Source organism: Brachyhypopomus gauderio, chromosome 3, assembly GCF_052324685.1.
Source record: "Brachyhypopomus gauderio isolate BG-103 chromosome 3, BGAUD_0.2, whole genome shotgun sequence".
NCBI lineage: Eukaryota > Metazoa > Chordata > Actinopteri > Gymnotiformes > Hypopomidae > Brachyhypopomus > Brachyhypopomus gauderio.
The window spans coordinates 20971675-20996049 of NC_135213.1; the positions used below are offsets into that span (position 1 = coordinate 20971675).

The 24375-nt window shown below is 44.4% G+C and overlaps 1 long non-coding RNA gene across 8 annotated transcripts; it reads left to right on the forward strand.

Annotated features, from left to right (window-relative positions):
* On the forward strand, positions 1 to 22417 carry LOC143510654 (uncharacterized). 8 transcript variants are annotated; one of them, XR_013130045.1, is made up of 3 exons: positions 1 to 1123; positions 1626 to 5071; positions 21582 to 22417. It is a non-coding gene; the product is annotated as an uncharacterized LOC143510654 (long non-coding RNA). The 8 variants fall into 8 exon arrangements; XR_013130049.1 differs by lacking the exon at positions 21582 to 22417 and having other exon boundaries at positions 1626 to 4432; positions 4505 to 5244; XR_013130047.1 differs by lacking the exon at positions 21582 to 22417 and having other exon boundaries at positions 1626 to 4272; positions 4353 to 5244.
* The last annotated feature ends 1958 nt before the right edge of the window (positions 22418 to 24375 follow it).

Consider the following 24375-nt stretch of genomic DNA (forward strand, 5'->3'; position numbering starts at 1 on the left):
TTTGAAAAATACTAAAATGTAATCTATAATAAAAGCAAACAAAAAGTAAAAAGTGTAATCTGTTTTGATTACTGTTATTTATGTGAATGAAAAAAAAAAAATATATATATATGTGGCAGAGTGAGATTTTTGGGGGTAATCTCACTAATTCCCTCCCTAATTACAAATTGTGGTGGAGCCGTGTGAGTCGCGGGGTAGGTGTATCCTGGGGTTATAAATAGCAGGGGTGTGGTTATGTGGGCAGATCCCCTGCTGTCATCAGGTTTTTCCAGCACCTCTAATGGTGGCGAGTCATCATTGTTGGACCAGCTTAATACCGTCGAGGTATGGCGCTTCTTTTGGGCGTCTGATTATCAGTAAGTGCTGTGCGCGGAGAATTGACATGCTCTGCTGTTTCGTCGCAGTTCGGTGGGCGCGTCAAGAGAATTACTGTGCTGATATCTACCACGGGTGGGCAGTTGCTATTTGAGAACAACCTGGTTAGGTAAGGTGGGATTGCTGATTATTGGCACTTTTAATAAAGGGATTTGTTTTTAATTCATTTTCCTTTGTTTAGTCATCGCGCTGTTGTGAAGAATTCGCCGTGGCTGTTGGAGCAACCAGCGGATTCCAGTCATAAAGGGGAGAGAATACAACAGCAACTTTCACCCAAAAATAAAGTTTGCGCGTGGTTCCAGTAGCCGGCAGTGCTGCTGTTTTGTTTGGGCCGTTCGTGATTCACGTCGTTCGAGTGATCGTGTGTTTCGTGTTTTCTATTTGTTTTCCCTGTTACGTGTTTAGGCTCAGTTTGGCGGCGACCTTCTTAGTTTTACATGTTTGATTTGGTTGAGTGTCTGGTTTTTATTTCTTTATCCCTTTTTCGTTTGCAGTGATTTGGTGGTGTGATTTGTTTCGTGGTTTCTTTAAATAGTGTTGGTGCCAAACTGCGCTGCAAAGCGTTTGGTTTTTTTGGGTTGTGTTTGTGACTTATTGGTCTTCTTATTGTCCGGGTTTTGTTTAATTATTTGATTGTTTGTGCAGGGCAGGAGCTGCAGGCCGGACAGAGGCAGATGTCCCAGGTGGTGGAATCTCGTGCACGGGTGTGGTAGTGAGTGAAGAGTATTGAGTGTGAAGTGTGGTCACGGTGAGCGTACAGTATAGAGGTGATCTCATAGCTCTCATCTTAATTACCAAGGCCGCAGCCCTGTTCCCTCTTGTTTTACTTGTCATTGTGAGTCTGTGCAAATTATATATTTTTATATACGATCCATAAAGTGGTCGAAGTATATTTTTATATTAAAGAAATTATTGAAACTACCTCTCTGGTCCAGTGGTCTTGAACTTGTGTCCTTTTCGTTAATGGTTTTAGTTTGTGCTGAGGCTTTCATTTGCCCCAGTATAATTCCTTGGGGTGAAATTCCCCTAGGTGGCGTAGTCGTGCATCTTCTTTTTGGGTTTTTGTTAGTTCTGCTCGCCACATTTTGGCAGTAGTCGGCAGGATCCACTGAGTACCAGAGACGTAGAGTGTATTAGTTTGTATGTTTTGGGGATTGATTATTTTTTTTTTCTCTTTTTTTTTTTTGATACAAAACAGCAGCATTTGTTTGAGGGACTGGTAGTTTGACTGGGTTGTTTTTGTGTTATAGCACACCTGCTATTAAAATGGAGGAAGAGATACAGCAGCTTCGAGACCTAGTCATGCAGCTTAAGGCTGATAATGAGCGATTACTCCAGGAAAGGGCTACTGTACCAACTGGTGCTAGTGTAGTTACCCCAGCTGTTCCTGTTGGTGTAAGTAATGCCCCTTCAACGGGTGCTAGTGTTACGGAGCGTTTGGTGGTTGTCCCTCGCGATCGTAAATGTTCGTTTTTTAATGGTAAGACTGGGATCGGTATAGTGGAATGGATAGAAGAAGTTAAAGCTTGTATGCGAGCCCGCCATCTCTCGGTATCCGATCAGGCTTTCTTTATTTTTGACCATTTGGAAGGGGAGGCAAGGGAAGAAATAAAGTACCGCTCTAATATAGAGAGGGGGGATCCAGCTAGCATTTTTACCATTTTAAAAGATCTTTACGAGTGCTCACAATCTTATGTAACATTACAGCAGGCCTTTTTCTCAAGAAAACAGCAGGAAGGGGAAACATTACAGGAGTTCTCATTAGCATTGATGGCGTTGATGGAACCGGTAAAGCAACAGGCCCCAGAGGGAATGTTAAACGCGCAGGTTTTACTTCGGGATCAGTTTGTAGAACATGTTTTAGACGGTGCTCTCCGTAGAGAGTTGAAGCAGTTTGTTCGGCAGCAGCCCACTGCCACATTGTTAGAGGTGCGTGGAGAGGCCATTCGATGGGAGAGGGAAGGATTGCCAGGGGGTGCCAGGGGACGTTGTCTCTCCCTACCATCTGCATATGGCTTACAGTATGGTGTGCAGGGGAGTCCCTGTTCAGTTTCACCCAGTGCGTCAAGGTCATCTGAGTTGCAAGAGTTGAAAGAGTTGATGAAGCGTCAGCAAGCTCAACTTGATAAGTTAACTCAAACTGTTGCTTCTTTGCAGACGTCCTCAGAACGTAATCGTCCCTTTCAACAAGGGCGTGTCATTTGTCGCCGATGCCAGCGGCCTGGTCATTTTGCAAGAGAGTGTGATGGGGAACGGGTGTTGCACTCCAATCGGGGCCCACCCTTAAGGGCAGCAGAGTCCGCTCACCATCAGCAGTCGGAAAACTAATGCCCACTGAGCTGCAGAGCCACAGTTCAGAAGGGGTATCTTTGGGCTCTGAGGCAGGTACTGTTTCTAGGCTAATGTCATCTTGCCCAGTCATTGATATTGTAATTGGGGGCGTTTCAGTCTCTTGTCTGTTGGACACGGGTTCTATGGTGTCTACTGTCACCGAGAGTTTCTTTTTGCAGCAGTTTGAACCTTGGGGTCAGGACCGTCTCCAGGCCTGTCATTGGCTACAACTACGGGCGGCTAATGGGCTTGATATCCCATATATCGGTTATCTGGAGTTGGATGTGGCACTGTGTGGCAAAGTGATTCCTGGTTGTGGCATCCTGGTAGTGAAGGATCCTCCTGGTGTTTCCTCCATAGTCCCTGGGGTTTTGGGGATGAATGTTATTAGTAAGTGTTATCAGGAGTTGTTTGGCTTACATGGTCCAGCCTTTTTCAATTTGCCGGTAGTGGCGCAAGCTCCTAGCCCAGTCATTGAGGCATTGCAGCGGTGTCATCAGTCTGAGTTGCAGGTGCCTAGAGGCTCTAGGGGTATTGTGCGAGCCCGAGGTGGTCGAGCATTGCGAATCCCTGGTGGTATGATGAAGTTAGTGGCCAGCACTTGTGCGGAGTTACCTTTTGGTCGCTCTGCTCTTTTTGAACCTCCTGAGGCTGGGTTGCCAGCCGGGCTATCGGCCTCTTCCTGCCTAGTTCCGGTGGATAAGGGTACAGTGTATGTTCCTGTCGTCAATGAAGGAACAAACACACCTTGGGTTTTTAAGCAGTGTTCAGGTTGTTAGCCTTCCTACTGGGGTTATGGATGTTAGGTCCACCACTGCTGCAATGCGAACCTTCGTAGCAGCTACTGCTGTGCAGCCTGGAATAGAGGCTGTGGACTGATCGGCACTGACAGACCAGGAACCGAGTGAAGTGAAGTTTCTTCTACAGGATTACAATTCAGTTGTTAGCCCATGGGTGATCTGGGTTGCACCAACCTTATAGCACCTGAAATTCCTTTGTTGGATAGGGCACCAGTGTGGCAGAGGTATAGACACATTCCTCCATCCGAGTATGATGTCGTAAAGGCTCATATCGATCAGCTTCTCGAGTCTCGGGTAGTGAGAGGGAGTAGTAGTGTATGTGCCTCTCCTGTCGTGTTGGTGACGGGGAAGTATGGGAGTTTGCACATGTGTGTAGACTATCGGTTGCTTAATAGCAAGACCTGCAAGGATGCGTGCGGTCGGTGGGGTTTGTGAGGCAGACGAGCCACACAGCTCTGTGTCAAATGTACAGTTGGCCGTGTTTGGACCATGGCACTAGTGGTTTCTACATGGGTTCATCGTCGGGGCGACGATATTAAATGTGGGGGTAGAATGTGGCAGAGTGAGATTTTTGGGGGTAATCTCACTAATTCCCTCCCTAATTACAAATTGTGGTGGAGCCGTGTGAGTCGCGGGGTAGGTGTATCCTGGGGTTATAAATAGCAGGGGTGTGGTTATGTGGGCAGATCCCCTGCTGTCATCAGGTTTTTCCAGCACCTCTAATGGTGGCGAGTCATCATTGTTGGACCAGCTTAATACCGTCGAGGTATGGCGCTTCTTTTGGGCGTCTGATTATCAGTAAGTGCTGTGCGCGGAGAATTGACATGCTCTGCTGTTTCGTCGCAGTTCGGTGGGCGCGTCAAGAGAATTACTGTGCTGATATCTACCACGGGTGGGCAGTTGCTATTTGAGAACAACCTGGTTAGGTAAGGTGGGATTGCTGATTATTGGCACTTTTAATAAAGGGATTTGTTTTTAATTCATTTTCCTTTGTTTAGTCATCGCGCTGTTGTGAAGAATTCGCCGTGGCTGTTGGAGCAACCAGCGGATTCCAGTCATAAAGGGGAGAGAATACAACAGCAACTTTCACCCAAAAATAAAGTTTGCGCGTGGTTCCAGTAGCCGGCAGTGCTGCTGTTTTGTTTGGGCCGTTCGTGATTCACGTCGTTCGAGTGATCGTGTGTTTCGTGTTTTCTATTTGTTTTCCCTGTTACGTGTTTAGGCTCAGTTTGGCGGCGACCTTCTTAGTTTTACATGTTTGATTTGGTTGAGTGTCTGGTTTTTATTTCTTTATCCCTTTTTCGTTTGCAGTGATTTGGTGGTGTGATTTGTTTCGTGGTTTCTTTAAATAGTGTTGGTGCCAAACTGCGCTGCAAAGCGTTTGGTTTTTTTGGGTTGTGTTTGTGACTTATTGGTCTTCTTATTGTCCGGGTTTTGTTTAATTATTTGATTGTTTGTGCAGGGCAGGAGCTGCAGGCCGGACAGAGGCAGATGTCCCAGGTGGTGGAATCTCGTGCACGGGTGTGGTAGTGAGTGAAGAGTATTGAGTGTGAAGTGTGGTCACGGTGAGCGTACAGTATAGAGGTGATCTCATAGCTCTCATCTTAATTACCAAGGCCGCAGCCCTGTTCCCTCTTGTTTTACTTGTCATTGTGAGTCTGTGCAAATTATATATTTTTATATACGATCCATAAAGTGGTCGAAGTATATTTTTATATTAAAGAAATTATTGAAACTACCTCTCTGGTCCAGTGGTCTTGAACTTGTGTCCTTTTCGTTAATGGTTTTAGTTTGTGCTGAGGCTTTCATTTGCCCCAGTATAATTCCTTGGGGTGAAATTCCCCTAGGTGGCGTAGTCGTGCATCTTCTTTTTGGGTTTTTGTTAGTTCTGCTCGCCACATATATATAATCTCTTCAAATCACATTTATCAAAGTGTAACAGCTTTAATTTATTACTGGACAGACCTAAATGATAAAACACATATTAAGACATTTTTTCAGAGTAAACTAACATTATTTTTGTCTTTATGGGATAATCAAGATTGCATAGAGATCGTTATTTTAAAGAGAGAGAGAGATCTTTATTAAATGTGACACTTACTGATCGCAAGATGGAGCCTGCGGCCAAAACACTGTAGCCTGGTGCACTGGTTTATTTCGGCTGCCTTTATCATGTTATCATGCATTATCTGTGGTTATGCACACTTGTCCCAGTTGGCCAACGCGTCTTTTAATCCATTCACGATGTTCTCTCCGGTATGGTCAAGAGGAAAGTACGACGTCTGTAGACAACGGCTCTTTAATTAAAAATGTATTTCAATTAAAAATGAAATTTATGAAGTGAACAGTGAGGCTTTGGTAAAGTTCAGCGGTTTGGCTCGACCACATATCTGTCGTTGTTGCGTAAAGCCTGGTTTATACTTTAGCGAGTGACCGTAGCATGCGACTTCGCACACCTCGCGCGAACCTGCGCGAGTGGCGGAATACACTTTCTTTGCAGTGTTGTCCGAAACGATACGTGGTAGTATAAAGAAACACCCCTCAAAAACAGGGGAAGGAACATTTACCTGACCAATTTTAATACTCCACACACCTGTTTTTGGCCAATGCCAGTTCTCCTGAAACCAAAAAGCACCCACACACGATGTGCCATTTTTCTTTGGTACCAACTCGTCCACTGGACTTTGGGCCTCGCACGGTTGCTCAGATAAAAGGTTAATCTTTTTCCAGACGTCGAGCGCAGTGCTGCTTGTTTTTAGCTTTCGGTTCTGCCTTAGGGATGTGCACAACTAGCGGCTTCTGATTGGTCAACAGCAGGCCGTCACGTGTTTTTTGTTTTTTTTTTGGCTGTTGTTGGGTTGATTTTTCCCTGGTCCTACTTGCAGGCTATCGGCTAATTCAAATCGCAGCTCTTGCGATTGGAAAATCGTATCCATACAAATCGCGATTTTGATTAAAAAACGATTAATTGTTCAGCCCTAGTCTGCTCATAGCAATAAGCTGTGCCTCACCACATGGAATGTTAAGGAAGTGAGAGATGCTGACGGTAGAATAATGGTAGTGCTCGCTGAAGTCTACGGACAAGCCCTTATTTTAGCTAACACATATTCACCAAATGTTGATAGTCCTGAGTTTTTTAGGCAACTAGAATCAGGCATGAAAATGGGTCAGGGGTTAAAAAGGTGAGAAGACCAGGGGGCGGGGCATGTGACGTCATGGGTATACGGCGACGGGGCGTTGACATGTGACGTCATGGGTATACGGCGACGGCGACGGGGGGGGGGGGCTGTTGGTGTACGGGGATACAGCACAGGTGATGCCAAATATTACGGAGCCCGTAAGGTGACATCATGTAAAAAATATAATAACGAGTGGCCACGACTTACTAACGCGTGCGAACAAGATAATTAAGTATTACTTTATATAAAGCCAGGTTTACCTTCCTTGGGCAGTCAGTTCGCGAACATCCCTGGGATCTGCTTGCTTTGCTGTGAAAAAATAAACTTTGTTGCCGCGTGTGAAAGGCGACATTAGTATCTCCCACGCGTTAATAAGTCGTGGCCACGCGTTATTATTTTTTTACATGATGTCACCTTACGGGCTCCATAAAATATAGTAAAATCTATTAAATTTTTTTTTTTTGACTGTCTTGTCAATGGATTCAATGTATGAAGCCAGATCCTTAAACGCGAGAAGCGGCTTTCGCCATTCCAGATGGCTCAGTCAAAACCATTACGACTTAATGAAACAATAAATACATCAGCGGCGAAAATGAGTGTAAAAATACCAGGTTCACGTGTTTTTATTTTCTAACATGGGCTAAAGCACAGAGTAGACTCAAACGACAAGCGTTTACAACTTCATCTTCAACGTTTTCAGCCCTGTCGCGAATGTTATCCTCACCCGTCCCTGGATTCACCAGTTACAATTACAGACACTAGAAAAAAAATCTCGTTTCTTATTTTATGTCACCGTTAACTACACGGGGTTGACGCGAACTTAATAGAGTTCTATCTATCTACCTATTTATCACAAGAGCTTGTGGCTAGATCTGACAGTGTTTTACCGCAAAATATGAAAACGATTGAAACCATTAATAACCCAATTAAATCCACTGGTAAATGTACGATCTGGTAAATGTAGTGGTAAATGTATGATCTGGTAAATGTAGTGGTAAATGTACGATCTGGTAAATGTAGTGGTAAATGTTCGCTCTTCTGACTTGTCCGCGGTGTAGCACTAGGTCCTGCTTCTCGTCCCGCTTAGCAGTAAATGAATAACATGAATGAAGAACGTTCGTATGATTGAAACGCTATTTGGCCTCTATGAAGGTTCTGGGCGGAAACTGCTGGCCACTGTGTCATTGAAATTGCCGATTTCGGAAGTGCTTTGTTTGCTTATTAAGTCAATATGATAATTAAAATATATACATATAACCTCCCGACCCCCCCCCCCCCCCCCCCCCAAAAAAAAAAAAAACAAAAAACTCATCGGATCTACACGATTCACGTAGGTCACCCTTTTCAACTTCAAAACGGCGAATTTCGCCGAAAGGTGACAGATTATCATGCCTGTAGAATGTATTCTAAATGATCTGGGGGATTACCCTATTGTATGGGCAGGCGATATGAATGTTGTAATGGATAGAGTTTTGGATCGTAGTCGCCCTGGTAGCTCTAGAGTCCCAAAGTCAGTTAATACTTTAAAAAGCATATGTGATTTGCTATGTCTCGTAGATGCCTGGAGGCTGTTGAACCCCACAGACTATACATTTTTTTCACCACCACAAAATGTTATCTCGCATAGATTACATTTTTCTATCCAAAAGCCTTGTCCCAACCACACTGACATGTACCATAGGAAATTTATTGCTCTCGGACCATCTTTAAAGCTGGCCCCTACTGGGAATGTAAAAAGAACGCAGATTGAGACTTAATTCTTCACTCTTGCAAGACCAGGCATTTAAAGACATGGTGAAAAGCCATATCAATACTTACATTGAAATCAATGTGCCATCTGCGCCTTCAGCGGGTGTGGTTTGAGAAGCTTTAAAGGCTTAATCTCTTTGATATTAAAAAAGGACAAGGACAAATAGTTATCGTCCTATTTCCCTTATTTCTGTTGATGTAAAGATACTTTCTAAAATCCTTGCTAGTCGCCTGCAGGGGGTTATTACCACCCTTATTCATCCTGCCCAAGTGGGTTTTATTCATGGTAGATATTCTACAGACAATATTAGTATTGACAATAATTAATATTATGTGGACGGTGAGAAACAATGCTACTCCAACAGCCGCTATTTCACTAGACGCTGAAAAAGCATTTGATTCCGTTGAATGGTCCTATTTGTTCTTAGTCCTGGAGGCGTTTGGTTTTAGTCCAAACTGGGTTAAGTTACTATATAAGCATCCAGAGGCTGCAATCCAAACAAATGGGCTGATTTCCCCATATTTCAGGCTTGGGCGTGGTACAAGTCAAGGTTGTCCTCTGTCCCTGGCAATGTTCTGCTTGGCCTTAGAACCCTTAGCTGTAGCATTACGTAAAAATCCTAGTTTACCTGGAGTCGTTGTGGGAGGCTCAGCTCACAAGCTGATACTTTTTGCAGATGACATATTATTATTTGTCACTGATCCAGCTAATTCTATCCCAGCCCTATTGAATACAATTCAGTCTTTCTCTAAATTCTCAGGGTATAAGATAAACTGGTCAAAATCAGAGGCTCTCCCTTTGACAACATTCTGTCCACAATCACTATTCCAGGCCGACTTTTTTCGATGGCCTGAAAGAGGTATTCGTTACCTGTAAATTATTTTTCCCCAGCAAATTAGTGACATAGTTAAAGTTAACTTTGATCCCCTGTTGGATAACATCTCATGGTTTATCATGGTCTTCCCTCTGTCTTTCACTCTGGGGCAAAGTAAATGTGTTTAAAATGAACTGTATTCCTAAGATCAACTATCTTCTCAGTTCTCTACCAGTTTTTGTCCACCCAAGCTATTTCAAACGTTTTGAGAGAATTTGTAATGCATTTTTGTGGAATGGAAAAAAGCCACGGATGCGGCTTGGGAAACTCCAACAACCAGTTGATAAGGGTGGTTTAGGTCTGCCTAGGGGTGTGCGATATGACGATATAAATGGCGAATATGAATGGCGATGACGAGTGGAGAATCGCAGGCGATCTAGCAAATTAGAGAAATCGTATAGATCGCCTTTACCAATCAGCGCAATGACTTTTTTTAATGCTGGTTCCCGCCGATGCGGCCGACGTAGGGCGTAGGACTGACCAATCACAGCAAACTGTGCGTCTTCCACGCCTCCATGTTGTGTTTGTAAAAACTAAAAGTGAACAACCATGGCTGAAAGCCAAACCGAGGAGCTGGTAACGAAGAGGAAATTTACCTCTGTAATATGGAATTGGTTCAGATTTTCTTCGAAGACCAAACTTCGGCGATATGTAAGGTGTGCAAAGAACATGTAAAAATGTCCGATGCCAGTACAACAAATTTATTAAATCACTTGAGATGTAGGCATCCCAAGGAATATGCCGAAAGTGAAACTGCAGGCAGCAGGGGCAGCCACCTCACAAGCTGCGGCCTCAGTGGTTTATACTTTCGCGAGTGACTGTAGCGCGCGACTCCGCACACCTCATGCGAACCTGCGCGAACGGCGGAAGCATTTATACAGGTACTTAAACTTGCCGCATCACTCCGCATTCTTTGCAGTGTTGTCCGAAACGATATGTGGTAGTATAAAGAAACATCCCTCGAAAACAGGAAGGAACATTTACCTTTTACCAAATTTACCGGTTTGAAAAGTGCTGGAATTTAGGCTAAGTACTTGAAAATGCTTGAAATTGTATCTACTTCGTTTCACAACTGTCTGACTGAACAGTTCTCTTGTATTACATTACCAAATACGAGCCTCTTGTAATTCCAGGACGAAACATGAGAGAACGTGAAGACGTTAAGATTGGGCGTTTTGAAAATAAATAATTTCATTAAAAAAGCGAATTTTTTCAAATCATTTCGATTATATGTATAAATATTTAATTTAATTAAGTTTAACGTGCTGGGAAATATTGTATATTTAGTGCAATAGTGCACTTTATCAGTGTCACTCATTAAAATCTGCTTAGAAAGAAAGCATTGTAGCCCCCCACCCCCCTTTTTTTGGATGGAATATTGTGATAAAAAAATCGAAATCGTGATTTTATGCAAAAAAAAACGTGCTAAATTTTTTTCCCATATCGCCCACCCCTAGGTCTGCCTAATCTGACATTGTTCTATTACGCCTACAGTCTCAGACATGTCGGTCAATGGCTGCTGCCCCCCAAAAGGGCTCCCCCTTGGCTGGACATTGAGCAGTCACTCTGCTCAACTCTGCCTCTAATAGCACTTCTGACTTCCAGGTTGTCTTCTTTATTACAAACTAGGGGTGACCTGCAATAGTCGCTGATTCGACTATAGTCGACTATACCCCCTAGTCGACTATGAACATCATAGTCAAATGTACCATTCTAACTGCATGGGGATGCCCAAGGATGCTGCTAACAAAAGTATTTTGAAAAAGATAAAGATGAATCAAACAAAGTAAAGTGCAAGTTAGGTCATCAACGTCTTTCAATTTGCACGACAACAACCAACATGGCATATCATTTAAAATGCGTAAGACGAAAAAAAAACAGTTCAGCCGTTTGTTGTTGTTTCGGTCGTGTCGTCTCGTCGCGGTGCGTCTCGGCAAGTAGGCCTATAAACATTTTTTGTTGTTGTTTGCTTTTTAAACCCCGTTACCTGAACCTTTCCTTATATATTTTTTTGCTGTTGTGTGGCAATTTTTAAAATATTTTCTGACGGGCATATTTTATTTTAAATATTTTTGACATTTTGCACAGTGCCTGTTGGTCAGTTCGATCTGCGCACTGACGGTTAATGTTCTCTAACGTTTCATTAAAAAATAAATAAGTAAATAAAAGCTGAATAAAGCCAACCTACCATGTTTATTCATTTATCTGAGTGTTTTAGGTTTTTACTTTGAAGTGGAAAAAAATCCTGAATGAGAACGGAATCCCATTTAAGGTGCTCTAGATAAAAGAAAAAAACAAAAACCCTGATTCGACTATTAGTCGACTAAAGGGAAAATCTGACGAATCAGATTCGACTATGAAAATCCTTAGTTGAATACACCTCTATTACAAACACATCCTATCATTACTCATCTTCAGGGAGTTTGGAAGAAGGTTGCACGCATTTTGGGTGTTGACCCATTCTTAAATGGGTCGGCTAGTTTGTTGTGTAATCCAAAGTTACAGATAGACAAGTCACCTATATTATGGAAGAAGTGGGTAAACAAAGGAATTTTATTCTTAGGTGACTTATTTGTGGGTAACACACTTCTTTCATTTGAGTTATTGAAAAATAAATTTGACTTGTCCGACAATCAGTTTTGGCGATATCTCCAACTAAGACATTTGCTTACAAGCGTGTTTGGCACTCCTCCTTGTCTCCAAAGCATAGATCCCTTCAAAACGATTTTATTTAAAATATTTTTGGATCTGGTCAGAAGGCATCTAAATACTACTCTCTGTTGATAAATTTTACAGGCAGTAAGATTATATCTGCTTTGAAGGCAATTTGGGAGGAGGATTTGGGCCACTCATTTGTAGAAGATAACTGGGCAAAGATAGTAGGCAATTCTAAACAGATGTCTAGAGACATTAAAACACGGCTTATTCAATTCAAGATCTTGCACAGTGTAACGCTGCTCGCGCAGCGGAGCAAGAGGACGGACACAATCGCTGAGAAGAGCGAGATTTATTCGAGGGAATACCATAATCGTCATCCGAAAACCAGTCAGGGTCCATAACGGGAGGGCAGTCCGAAAAGCAAGCAAACACTGGCATAACAACGACAGGGGACAAAGAATCAAAAAACAAGAACACACTATGGCCAGGTATAACGATGAAACAGCAAACAGTCAAACATCCAAATCAATCAAAATACCAGACAAAAGACAAGGGAGACTCGGGGGCTTATATACATGGGACTGAAAACAAGGGACAGGTGTGAATGATAATACAGGGGCGTGGTAACAAACGAGGAATCACGAAGACAAACGAGCTGGGCGGGATGAACAGACACAGAACACAGACATGGGGGAGTTCGGAGTGACAGCTACGGGAGGGGGGCATGGTCATACGTGACATTACTCCCCCTCAAGGCGTGCCACTCCGGGGCACGCAAGGGCAGACACGGCAGGGAATCACGGGACACAGGACAGACAGGAGGAACAGACCAGGGGAAAGCAGGGCACGGAGACCGGGGCACGGCAGGGACAGGGGAAACAGAGACTGGCCAGGAGCTGGGCATGGCAACACAGGCAGGGACCGGGCGAGGCACGGGGGCAGGGCCGGACAGGACAGGACCGGGAGCAGACATGGGAGTGGGGCCAGGGAACAGGGTGGAGGAAAACACAGAGGCAAACATGGCTTGGATGACTGAGACAGGGACAGGAACAAGATGAGTGACGACTTGGGGAACAGACATGGGGACGGGGACAGAGATGACACCACAGGAAACTGTCACGGGAACAGGAACACAGACCTTGACAGACACAACCATGGGGACAGGGACCAAAACAAAACCAGGGATAGGACCAGGGAGCAAGGGGAACACGGGCAACGAAACATAAGAGGCATGGGGAGGAGCAGGGGGCACACAAAGTCCATGCCCAATAGAGGGCAGCACAGTCTCAGAGGGAACAGGCGGGGTCCGCTGGCGGGCAGCGGGAACAGGCGGGGTCCGCTGGCGGGCAGCGGGAACAGGCGGGGTCCGCTGGCGGGCAGCGGGGACGGGAGCCGACGTGGACGACCTCTCCTGGGTCGCGGGAACAGGCGCAGGTGTGGACGACCCCCCCTGGGTCGCAGGACTGGGCGCCAGCGTGAACGACCTCTCCTGGGTCGCGGGAACAGCGGCCGGCGTGAACGACCTCTCCTGGGTCGCGGGAACAGGCACAGGCGTGGACGGGACGTCCTGGGTCGCGGGGACAGGCACAGGCGTGGACGAGACGTCCTCGGGGGGCGGAACCACCGGGCTGACGTCCTCGGGGGGCGGAACCACCGGGCTGACGTCCTCGGGGGGCGGAACCACCGGGCTGATGTCCTCGGGGGGCGGAACCACCGGGCTGACGTCCTCGGGGGGCAGAACCACCGGGCTGACGTCCTCGGGGGGCGGAATCACCGGGCTGACGTCCTGGGGGGCGGAACCACCGGGCTGACGTCCTCGGGGGGCGGAACCACCGGGCTGACGTCCTCGGGGGGCGGAACCACCGGGCTGACGTCCTTGGGGGGCGTTTCCGCCACGCTGACGTCCTCGGGGGGGGGGGGCCTTTGTGGGGGGGGGGCGTGTCCGCCACGCTGACGTCATCGGGGGCGTGTCCGCCATGCTGACGTCCTCGGGAGGCGTGTCCGCTGCGCTGACGTCATCCCGGGTCCGAGTCAGCCACTCCTGGGGTGCGTGGCTACAGCGTCCCCCCAAAAAAATTTTTGGGGGGCCTTCGGGGAGCGGCTTCTGGGATCAGCAGAGGGAGGTCCTCTTCCACAGGGTCCGGGTCGAGCCTGGCAGAACACACAGACACACAAGCTCCTCGGTTGCTCTCCCTGCGACGGCTCCGCCTCCCTCGAGGCGTCGGGAGCTCGCAGTTGTCATGGAGAGCCAACCGAGGGTTAAGTAAACGCTCGTCTGTGTGTTCTAACCGTCTGCCCGCGACTTGTAATACAGGTTGTTCCTCCTCGTAGTGTTCAAGCCGGGCAGACACATAGCGCTCAATAGGAGTCTTGCGACGAGACCTCCTTGTCCCCACAGCGCCTGGGGTATTCCTGTCTCTGGGTTGTTCGAGCTGTAACACCGGAGAGTCGAACCGAATTAAACCAGCCAACATCTCGTTACAGTGAACGAACTCACCGGAGTCTCGCTCTCTCGCTGTGTCCTTGGGAGGTCTGGTATTATGTAACGTCTGAACGACAGTACAGACAAAGAATCAAAAAACAAGAACACACTATGGCCAGGTATAACGATGAAACAGCAAACAGTCAAACATCCAAATCAATCAAAATACCAGACAAAGGACAAGGGAGACTCAGGGGCTTATATACATGGGACTGAAAACAAGGGACAGGTGTGAATGATAATACAGGGGCGTGGTAACAAACGAGGAATCACGAAGACAAACGAGCTGGGCGGGATGAACAGACACGGAACACAGACATGGGGGAGTTCGGAGTGACAGCTACGGGAGGGGGGCATGGTCATACGTGACACTAGGGGTGGGCGATATAATATCGTTCACAAAAATACGGTACATTTCTTTATTCGATAGGATTTCGCTATATCGCGACATTATGACGCAAGGACGCAAGTTGTGCGTGCAGCGCGCAAAATAAACATGGCCAACAGCGGAGAGAGCAGCAGTGCTCACACTGTGAATGATTTAGTTCCTAAACAAGGAGCTACATCAGTAGTGTGGAAGTATTTCATGAACAGTTCACGTTCAAAGTTTAGTTCATTTTACTTTTTTTCGTGAGATATTCAAATACTTTTTTCACGATTTGGCTGTTGCGCAATCAAGGGGCGGACACAAATGCGAAGTAGATAGTACAATCTCATTAGATTTTATTTCACATCATGACACGCGAGTGGACCGCGAATGACGTGGCATGATAAATAGAGAACTAACGCTTAATACACTAAAAGGCAGCGGAAATGACAAGGGCACAAAACTAGACCAAACAAGAGTGCAACTAATTGTTACATACACTGACATGAACAAACACACGGGAAGCAAGTAACGGCCATACATGAACATGAAGTCTAACAGAACATACATGTATTGCCAGGCACGATATCACGTTAGAGAACACGGAGACCAAACATGAACTGAAAACCTAAAACACTACGAACCTGAAAATGGAACAGAGACTTTAACCATACACAAACACGAAGCTAATCAAAACCACGAATCACAGATAAGGCGTGAATACCGTGCACACCCAACTAGGAAATAAAGAAACGACAATGATCCCAGAAGGTATAGTCTGGACATAGGCTATATATACACACCAACTAGGAGATAAAGAAACGACAATGATCCCTGAAGGTATAGTCTGGACATATACACACCAACTAGGTGCTAAAGAAACGACAATGATCCCTGAAGGTATAGTCTGGATACATACACACCAACTAGGAGCTAAAGAAACGACAATGATCCCTCAAGGTATAGTCTGGACATAGGCAATACACACACACACACTTGTAAAACTAAGACGAGCTAACACGGAACAGCTGAAACAGAGGGGCGTAACAAGAACAAGGAAAACATAAAAACGACGAGACTAGAAGGGGGCGGAGCCAGACGTGACAACTACAAGCTAGAAATCACTATATGTTCTTATAAGTGCTATGCCTACCCTGCTCTGCTGCAATTCATCACGGGTAACGTCGTGCGGAAGCCAGTATGTTATTAACTAGCCAGTATGTTAACTATTCTCATGCGGACACTACGTTGCCCACAATGCATTGCGCACACACCGTCAAAACCATTTCTGTCTGGTGATGCATGATTTAAGCGGCACCAGCGAGAATACAGGAGGGAGGAAATTTCTCTCGTTGCGTTTCAAAAGAGAAAACAGATGTCAAACGAAATTTGACTTGGAATCAAACAAATTCCAACGTTCATTTACAGTGATGTCTACCATTCATGACACATAATGTGAACTAATTCACGTTTAAGTTATTAAAAAATGTGTTTCGTTCAGTTCAACGTTCACGAAAAAATGAGCGTGTTCAATGAACGCGTTCTTTTGAACTCGGTCATGCACAACACTGTGAATAGTGAATTTACTTGAGTTTGTCTTTTAACAACTTCCGCCCTGTACTGCCTCTCTTCTTCGTGCAACTCATGGCCAGTCATGGCCTAGCGGTTAGGGAACCCGTCTTGTGACCGGAGGGTCGCAGGTTCGATTCCCAGACCTGAGGCCATGACTGAGGTGCCCCTGAGCAAGGCCCTAACCCTCAATTGCTCACTTGTATAAAAATGAGATAAAAATGTAAGTCGCTCTGGATAAGGGCGTCTGCCAGATGCCTTAAATGTAATGTAAATGTAACTCATTTGGGACGTAGATTTGACTTATTACTGCCTCTTTGTTATTACCTTTTGGGAAGAAAAAATATCGAGATATATATCGTATATCGCCATTCAGCTAAAAAATATCGAGATATTATTTTTGCTCCATATCGCCCAGCCTTACGTGACACACAGGTTCTACTGGACTCCCATCCGGCTTTATAGGTTGGGACTAGGGATGCAAATGATTAATCGACTTTCGATTAATTGTCGATTAAGACGTTACTCGATCAAAATGTATTAATCACGATTAATCATTAGAGAGCGCTCCTGTATTAACTTGAACAGAGCGTAAGAACGAGAGGTGAACACGTGTCGCGAAAGACCAGAGTGGAAAACAAAATGAAGCGGGCAAAAAGACGTGCGGTGTGGGACCATTTTGAAGCGTGTTCGGGAAACGAGGCAGAAACTGCGTAATCCAGAAAATCCCAAGGAGGGAAACTTTATTTTCCACGCAACTCAAACAATAGCACTGTTCTCTCTCCCTCCCCTGGCGCGCGCAGGCGCCGCTCTCCCAGTGTCACTTAAAGGGCCAAGTGCCTGTCTGTTAGGGAATTCGCTGCGAGGAGTAGTAGTCGCTACAATTTCAACATTGTTAATTTAGGCAAAGAAGTCAAATGTTCTGTGAGTAATGCGGTATTGAAGTACAACAGTTCCACTAGCTCACTCAATTATCATTTGAACACCATGCATGCAGCTGTCCTGCATATCACCAGTGCACCTGGTCAACCTAAAATCACAGCTACACTGGGAAGGCGAGAGTTTTCGAAGCTCGCTACAAAAAAATACGAGTGAGCTAAAAACAAAGCTATCTACTGCTACTACTGTAGCCCTTACAACAGATTGTTGGACGGCTCTAACAACAGAAAGTTACATTACTGTGACGTGCCACTACACTGACGAGAACTGGCAGCTAAAATCTGCAGTGCTGATTACGACGAACATGTCGGATAGACACACCGCTGACAGTTTAACTGACTAACTCAATGATGTTGTGGAAACTTGGGCACTCTCTGGTCGCGTTACAGCATGTGTTCACTACAAAGCTAGAAACATTGTCCAAACATGGGCTCAATAATATTCTGTTTGGCTCTCTATTTAATTTCTTCTTTTTTTAAAACATTTTTTTAATGTCTAATGTTTCGAATTGAACTGAGCCAGTCCTTAATTTATTCCTTTTTTAAAATGAAAGAATGTATTTTGTTATACCATAAAAATTTCCTCATGCATAATTACTTGAGCAATATATAATATAATACAATATAATTATCATAATATAATATATACTTTTTGAACAAAGTGTTTTAACTACACTGCTCAAAAAAATAAAGGGAACACTTAAACAACACAATGTAACTACAAGTCATCCACACTTCGTGTTCAGATAGGAAGCAACACTGATTGTGAATCAATTTCAACTGCTCTTGTGCAAATGGAACAGACAACAGGTAGAAATGAGAGATTTTCAACTGATTTCAAAGATTTTTATTAATTGAGATCTAGGATGTGTTATTTTAGTGTTCCCTTAATTTTTTTGAGCAGTATATTTAGCTGATATTTTTAAAAGCCCTATTGAAACACTGAAATTCAGGTGAAAAACGCCGCTTATCGATTAATCGAAAGTCGATCTATAAGATCAGTCAACTAACGATTAATGAATGAATCGATAATTTGCATCCCTACCATCAACAGTAATTACCCCACCACAGGCAATTACCCCTCAACAAAAAAATCCACATCTAAACAAGCTTTTAACGAACTACACAGAAATCTTAATAGCTATCAACAACAATTACCCCAACAGGTCAATAACCCCTCAATATCAACTACCCCACAGCCAATTACCCCTCAGCAGTAATTACTCCAAACAGCTAAACTATCTCTTAACTGCAACAACACCATTAAACTAAAAGTCTTCAGCAACATCAAATACATCAGCATTAACTACCCCAATGGCAATAGCCCCTCAACAGTAATTACTCCATCTGTTGTTGAGGGGGTATTTACCTGTGGTGGGGTAAGGGGCAGATGGAGCAGAGGGGCAGATGGGGCAGATGGGGCAGATGGAGCAGAGGGGCAGATGAAGTAGATGGAGCAGAGGGGCAGATGAAGTAGATGGAGCAGAGGGGCAGATGCAGTAGATGGAGCAGAGGGGCAGATGCAGTAGATGGAGCAGAGGGGCAGATGGAGCAGAGGGGCAGATGAGGAAGATGGAGCAGAGGGCAGATGGGGCAGATGAAGTAGATGGAGCAGATGAAGTAGATGGAGCAGAGGGGCAGATGCAGTAGATGGAGCAGAGGGGCAGATGGAGTAGAGGGGCAGATGAGGAAGATGGAGCAGAGGGCAGATGAAGTAGATGGAGCAGATGAAGTAGATGGAGCAGAGGCAGAGCCGGCTCTGACCAATGTGGTGCCCTAGGCGAGATTTTGGTTGGTGCCCCCTGTATCATCAATCATCGGGTTGATTGTGTCACTATTAAAGAAACAAATAAAAAGCAAATGACTTAAATATTACCATATAACAAGCAATAAATATAAAGGTGTTGCACAAAAAATATTTTAACAACAACAACTACCACCAGTGCAAATCAGGGCAATTTCCCTACTGCAACATTATTATTTCAAATGTGCATCCGCAATGAACAGAGGAGTAGTATATATTTATTTTAAGCTAAGCTAATCATAGCACCTAGGATTGGGCAGTATGATGACAGTGGCGGTTTTCACTAAGATCATACAGAGGGGAAAAAGCCACAATGACGATTGAGTGTTAGTTGTGAGTCAAGCGAGCTGGTTTCAAAGAAAAACACAACAGCTACAGATTGGCAACATTTTGGATTTGTTTCAAATAAAAATGAGACAATTGGAGCACGCCCCCACGATTCTAATTCGATAATATGATTGGTTGATAAAACTGCCAATCTATAATAAAAGCTCTCCAAGTAAAAGGGCCTTTCTCTCTTTTACCTAGAAACAACGGTGTGAAATATTCTGATTGGTTGATTTTTTATTTCACCGCTGAGGTTTTTTTCAAGCACAAGTACGAAAAGTGGATTTGAAAGCCGATTTATAGGAAAAATACAAATTATTGGTGAAGCGTTATTAACATATATTACATATAATAGATAAAGCATCCTTTTTAAGATCAATTAACCTTCAGAGAAGGCGTTGAAGTCCCTGACGCTTCGCCAATGGTATAGTGTTAATTCACCACATATTACCATTATATTACCTGTTTTTTGCCGCCTTTCCTCGTACACGTTTCTCATTTTTCTACCCTGGGCACCAGAGGACTTCTGCCTTTTTGACGTCTTTACAGGGAGATGTCACACACTCTGTGGAGTACAGAGAAACAGTAACGAGGTGCGCAGAGCGCGCGGGGGAGGGCGGGTTGGCCAGGTTGGTGCGCGGGTGATAGGTGTCGTGTGTTGTTATTATAAGAATTATTAATTTGACTTATATTATTAAACAATGAAATTATGATTATGTGGACTTTGCTTGTTTTCACATTTATTAATTGTTCATTTGTTAAAAAAAATAAAAATAAAAAAAACCGCATGCACGCGAGCGCCCCCCTGGACAGCCGGCGCCCCTAGCATTTGCCTATATCGCCTAATGGAAGGGCCGGCCCTGAGCAGAGGGGAAGATGGAGCAGAGGGGCAGATAGAGCAGATTGGGCAGATGAAGTAGATGGAGCAGAGGTGCAGATGGGGCAGAGTGGCAGATGGGGCAGATGGAGCAGAGGGGTAGATGGGGAAGATAGAGCAGAGGGGCAGATTAAGTAGATGAAGCAGAGGGGCAGATGGGGAAGATAGAGCAGAGGGGCAGATGGGGAAGATAGAGCAGAGGGGCAGATGGGGAAGATGGAGCAGAGGGGAAGATGGGGAAGATGGAGCAGAGGGGAAGATGGGGAAGATAGAGCAGAGGGGCAGATGAAGTAGATGGAGCAGAGGGGCAGATGAAGTAGATGGAGCAGAGGGGCAGATGAAGTAGATGGAGCAGAGGGGCAGATGAAGTAGATGGAGCAGAGGGGCAGATGGGGAAGATGGAGCAGAGGGGCAGATGGGGAAGATAGAGCAGAGGGGTAGATTAAGTAGATGGAGCAGAGGGGCAGATTAAGTAGATGGAGCAGAGGGGCAGATGGGGAAGATGGAGCAGAGGGGCAGATGGGGAAGATAGAGCAGAGGGGTAGATGGAGCAGAGGGGCAGATGGGGCAGCCAGACTTGGTGAAATGTCTCAATAGCTTATCCCTAGCACTACACTGAATATCATTTAACAGTGATAACATTAAAACAACCTTTAACATCATTTAGCAGGTTATCAACATTTAAACAACCTTTAACATCATTTTAACAGTAATGACATTAAAACAACCTTTAACATTAGGTCATCAACATTCAAAACAGCCTTTTAGCTGCTTTGTCAAGCCAACATAAAATTTGTTCACAAACTTTGTCTTTCTAGTTTCCTTTCATAATTGCTGTGGTCCCTTATATTCCTTTGTGAGTATTTCTGAAGTGTGTTCTTGGTATGCCTCATAAGTCGCGCACTCTCCGTATGGGCGTGGTTCACTTAGAGGAGACTAGCTCCGTTAAAGTAGGTGTCAGCCCTTTATCGCGTTTGTGTCCAACCCCGACTCCTAATCACGTTACAAGGTACACAGATGTCAGTTGTGCATTACTTCCAGTTTATCTTGTCAGGCAAGAATAAAAGTCCATAAAACAGAAGTTACAATTTAAATTGATTACTGTCACATCATACTCAATGTGACTTTAAAGTTGTATTGTTAGGTTGCATATTATGGATAAGGACCCCAGAAATTATTTTCTTCTTAGGTGTGTCTAATGAACCATGTTCTATGCTTCTTTGTTGAATTAATTTCTCATTTTTTCTCAGTTTGTTTTTAGATCCAGTGAAAGAACCAATGAGAGAACATGAAGAGTGACACCGGTAAACCCACTACTTAGGAGTTATGTTGTTTATGAATGTTTACAAATGTTTAAAATGTTTTAAAAATACACTATGAATCAACACATATATGATTTGTATATAGTTTTAATGAACAAATAAGCACTAACCTAAGATATTTATATACTCTTATCAATACAGTTTTATACATTAGCAAGTTTAACTGAATGCATTTTTTAAATTCCTATATTGCATTTTATTTATTATATATCTATCATTATCATTTTATTTAAGATTTTTATTATAACTCTTATGTAATTTTTGACAGTTCTTCATTTTCATTCAAATGTGTACACATTAGAATAAAAATATGAAATAAAAATTCTTGTTTTTCAGTTATTTTAAATGATTCAGTACATCTGTTATTTACACAGTGAAATACTTAAAATGAACTGCACTTAAATTGTTACAGCTTAAAATGTTATTTAAGTGTATTTATAATACTAGTGCAAATAGTTTTCATCTGGGCCATTAATGGGCCAAATGGTTCTAATCCAGCTGATTTCTGGTAATGTTGGCTGATTTTAGGGCTTATTTTGGCCATATTCTGGGTGACCTTTGGCTAGATAATGGCAGATGTTAGTTGGGCCAGAATTGCGGAATTCCAAACCGCAACTGGGCCAGAAGAATGTGGCGTATGTGGGCCATATCTGGCCCGACAAAAATTTGCTATCTTACCACTAACGATATGGGTGGTAGAGTCCTGCACCGGGTCGGGTACCCGCGGGTACCCACGGGTACGGGCAAATAGATGCTGAAACGGGTGGGTTTTACACATACCGAAATTTTACGGGTGGGTATGCGGGCGGGTAAGTTAAAATACCGGTGGGTATGCGGGTGGGTAAGTTAAGTAAGTGGTCATTTTTAGTAGGCTTTTATTTGCTACGTAATGAACATAGTGTTACATTTTGCCTGATTAGCGCCTCCCGATGGTGGTAGCGAAGCTCAGGGGAGCTTACTTATACCGTAGCTCCGTTGGCCAGAGCGGGCTGAACTTTACTCTTCACCTGTTCTGGGGTAATACCCAGGGGTGTAGTGGGGGGGGGGGGGGGGGTCGCGGGGGGACGCCGACCCCCCACTTATTTTAACAGGGGGGATGCATCTCTCCCCCCCCCCCCCCCCCCCCCCATTGGTGTAGTGGGAGTGTGTAGCGGGGGAACAGCGACCCCCCACTTATTTTAACTGGATGTTGAGAGACTGTTACGTCAAATGCTAGGTTTATACATGATGCGTTAGTGATCGATCCCCCCCCGCTCAACAACTTACGATCGCGTGCCCCCCCCCCCTTAACAATTTAGAATCGCTACACCGCCAAACCAAAAACGACCCCCCCACTTATTTTTTTTAGGACTACACCACTGGTAATACCCAAACTTCGATTCTTTTCCAGCAGAAACATGAGCAGAGGCTGGTTATAACCAGAGTTGCGAATAACGGCGTTAAAAATAACGGCGTTAGGTAACGGCGTCATTTTGTTAGTAACGGGATAATATAATTAGGCTAATTACTTTTCCTGTCGTTACGCCGTTGACGTTACTGGTCATTAAAAGCGGTGCGTTACTATATATTGATATACTAACAGTAATGCGAGCGGACCGCTGCCCAGACTAGTGAGAAGTAACAGATCTGGATAGATCACGGTTCTCGGTGTAACACCTGTTTAACTTAACAAGTCAGTAAGCGATTGTCTAAGGCAGCGTTATGGTAGCCAATCAGAGCCAGTGTTTTTACACACGTGCCGAAGAACACGACACAAACGGAGAAGAGACAGAAATGGCGAGTCAGGAGCAAGACGAAGAAAAATTATCATTTTCAAGGTGGCGATATAAACATTTAAGAAAATACTTGAAGTTCCTGAATGTCTACCAGCAGGCCCGTTGACAGTCTTGCTGGGGCCCGGGACAAGAAAGTTTCATGTGCCCCCCCCCCCCCCCCTTCCCCGGCTTACGTCATTTGAATTTTCTCTGTAGCAGACAATCCTTGACTTAGGTCATATAGTATATAATATAGCCACACATCAAAGCTGTTTCTGACAGCTGACTGGTTTATACTTGACTTGTCGCGAGCGGCGCGAGGGTCCGCGCGGCGAAAATGACGTAATCGCAGTGGCACCGAACGTGCGCGAGGGTCTCGATTCGATTCGCGAGGTCGTGCACCTCTCGAATTTTGTAACTTCGCGCGCGCCGCGCTTCAGCGCAATGAACAAAGTCACGTTTGCAGGGTTCATACACCTTTATAAGGTGGAATTAAAGCACTTGTACGTCACTTTAAAGGTCCATTTCAATATTTCCCTGAACGCTAAACTAATTAAGTTAAATATTTATACATATACTCGAAATAATTTGCTTTTTATTTACATTATTTAATGGTTGTTTATTTTCAAAACGCCCAATCCTAACGTCTTCACGTTCTCTCATTTTTCATCCTGGAATTACATTTGTTGTGAAACGAAGTAGTACTTTAGCCTAAATTCCAGCACTTTTCAAACCTGGAACACAATGCATTAAAATACATTAAAATTCGACTTTCTTTTCTGCGCTCCAGATTTCTGTATTTACTTTAACTATCCACCACTGTATTTCCCGCTGTTTGGCGGGTACCAGCCAGCTACGGTCGATGCTGGATCAAACCATTTTTCAGTGGGAGGCGGAGGAGTATGCACTTAATGGAAAATATGCAGATAGGTAAAAAACATATATTTTAGCCATTGAGCTTATTTTGA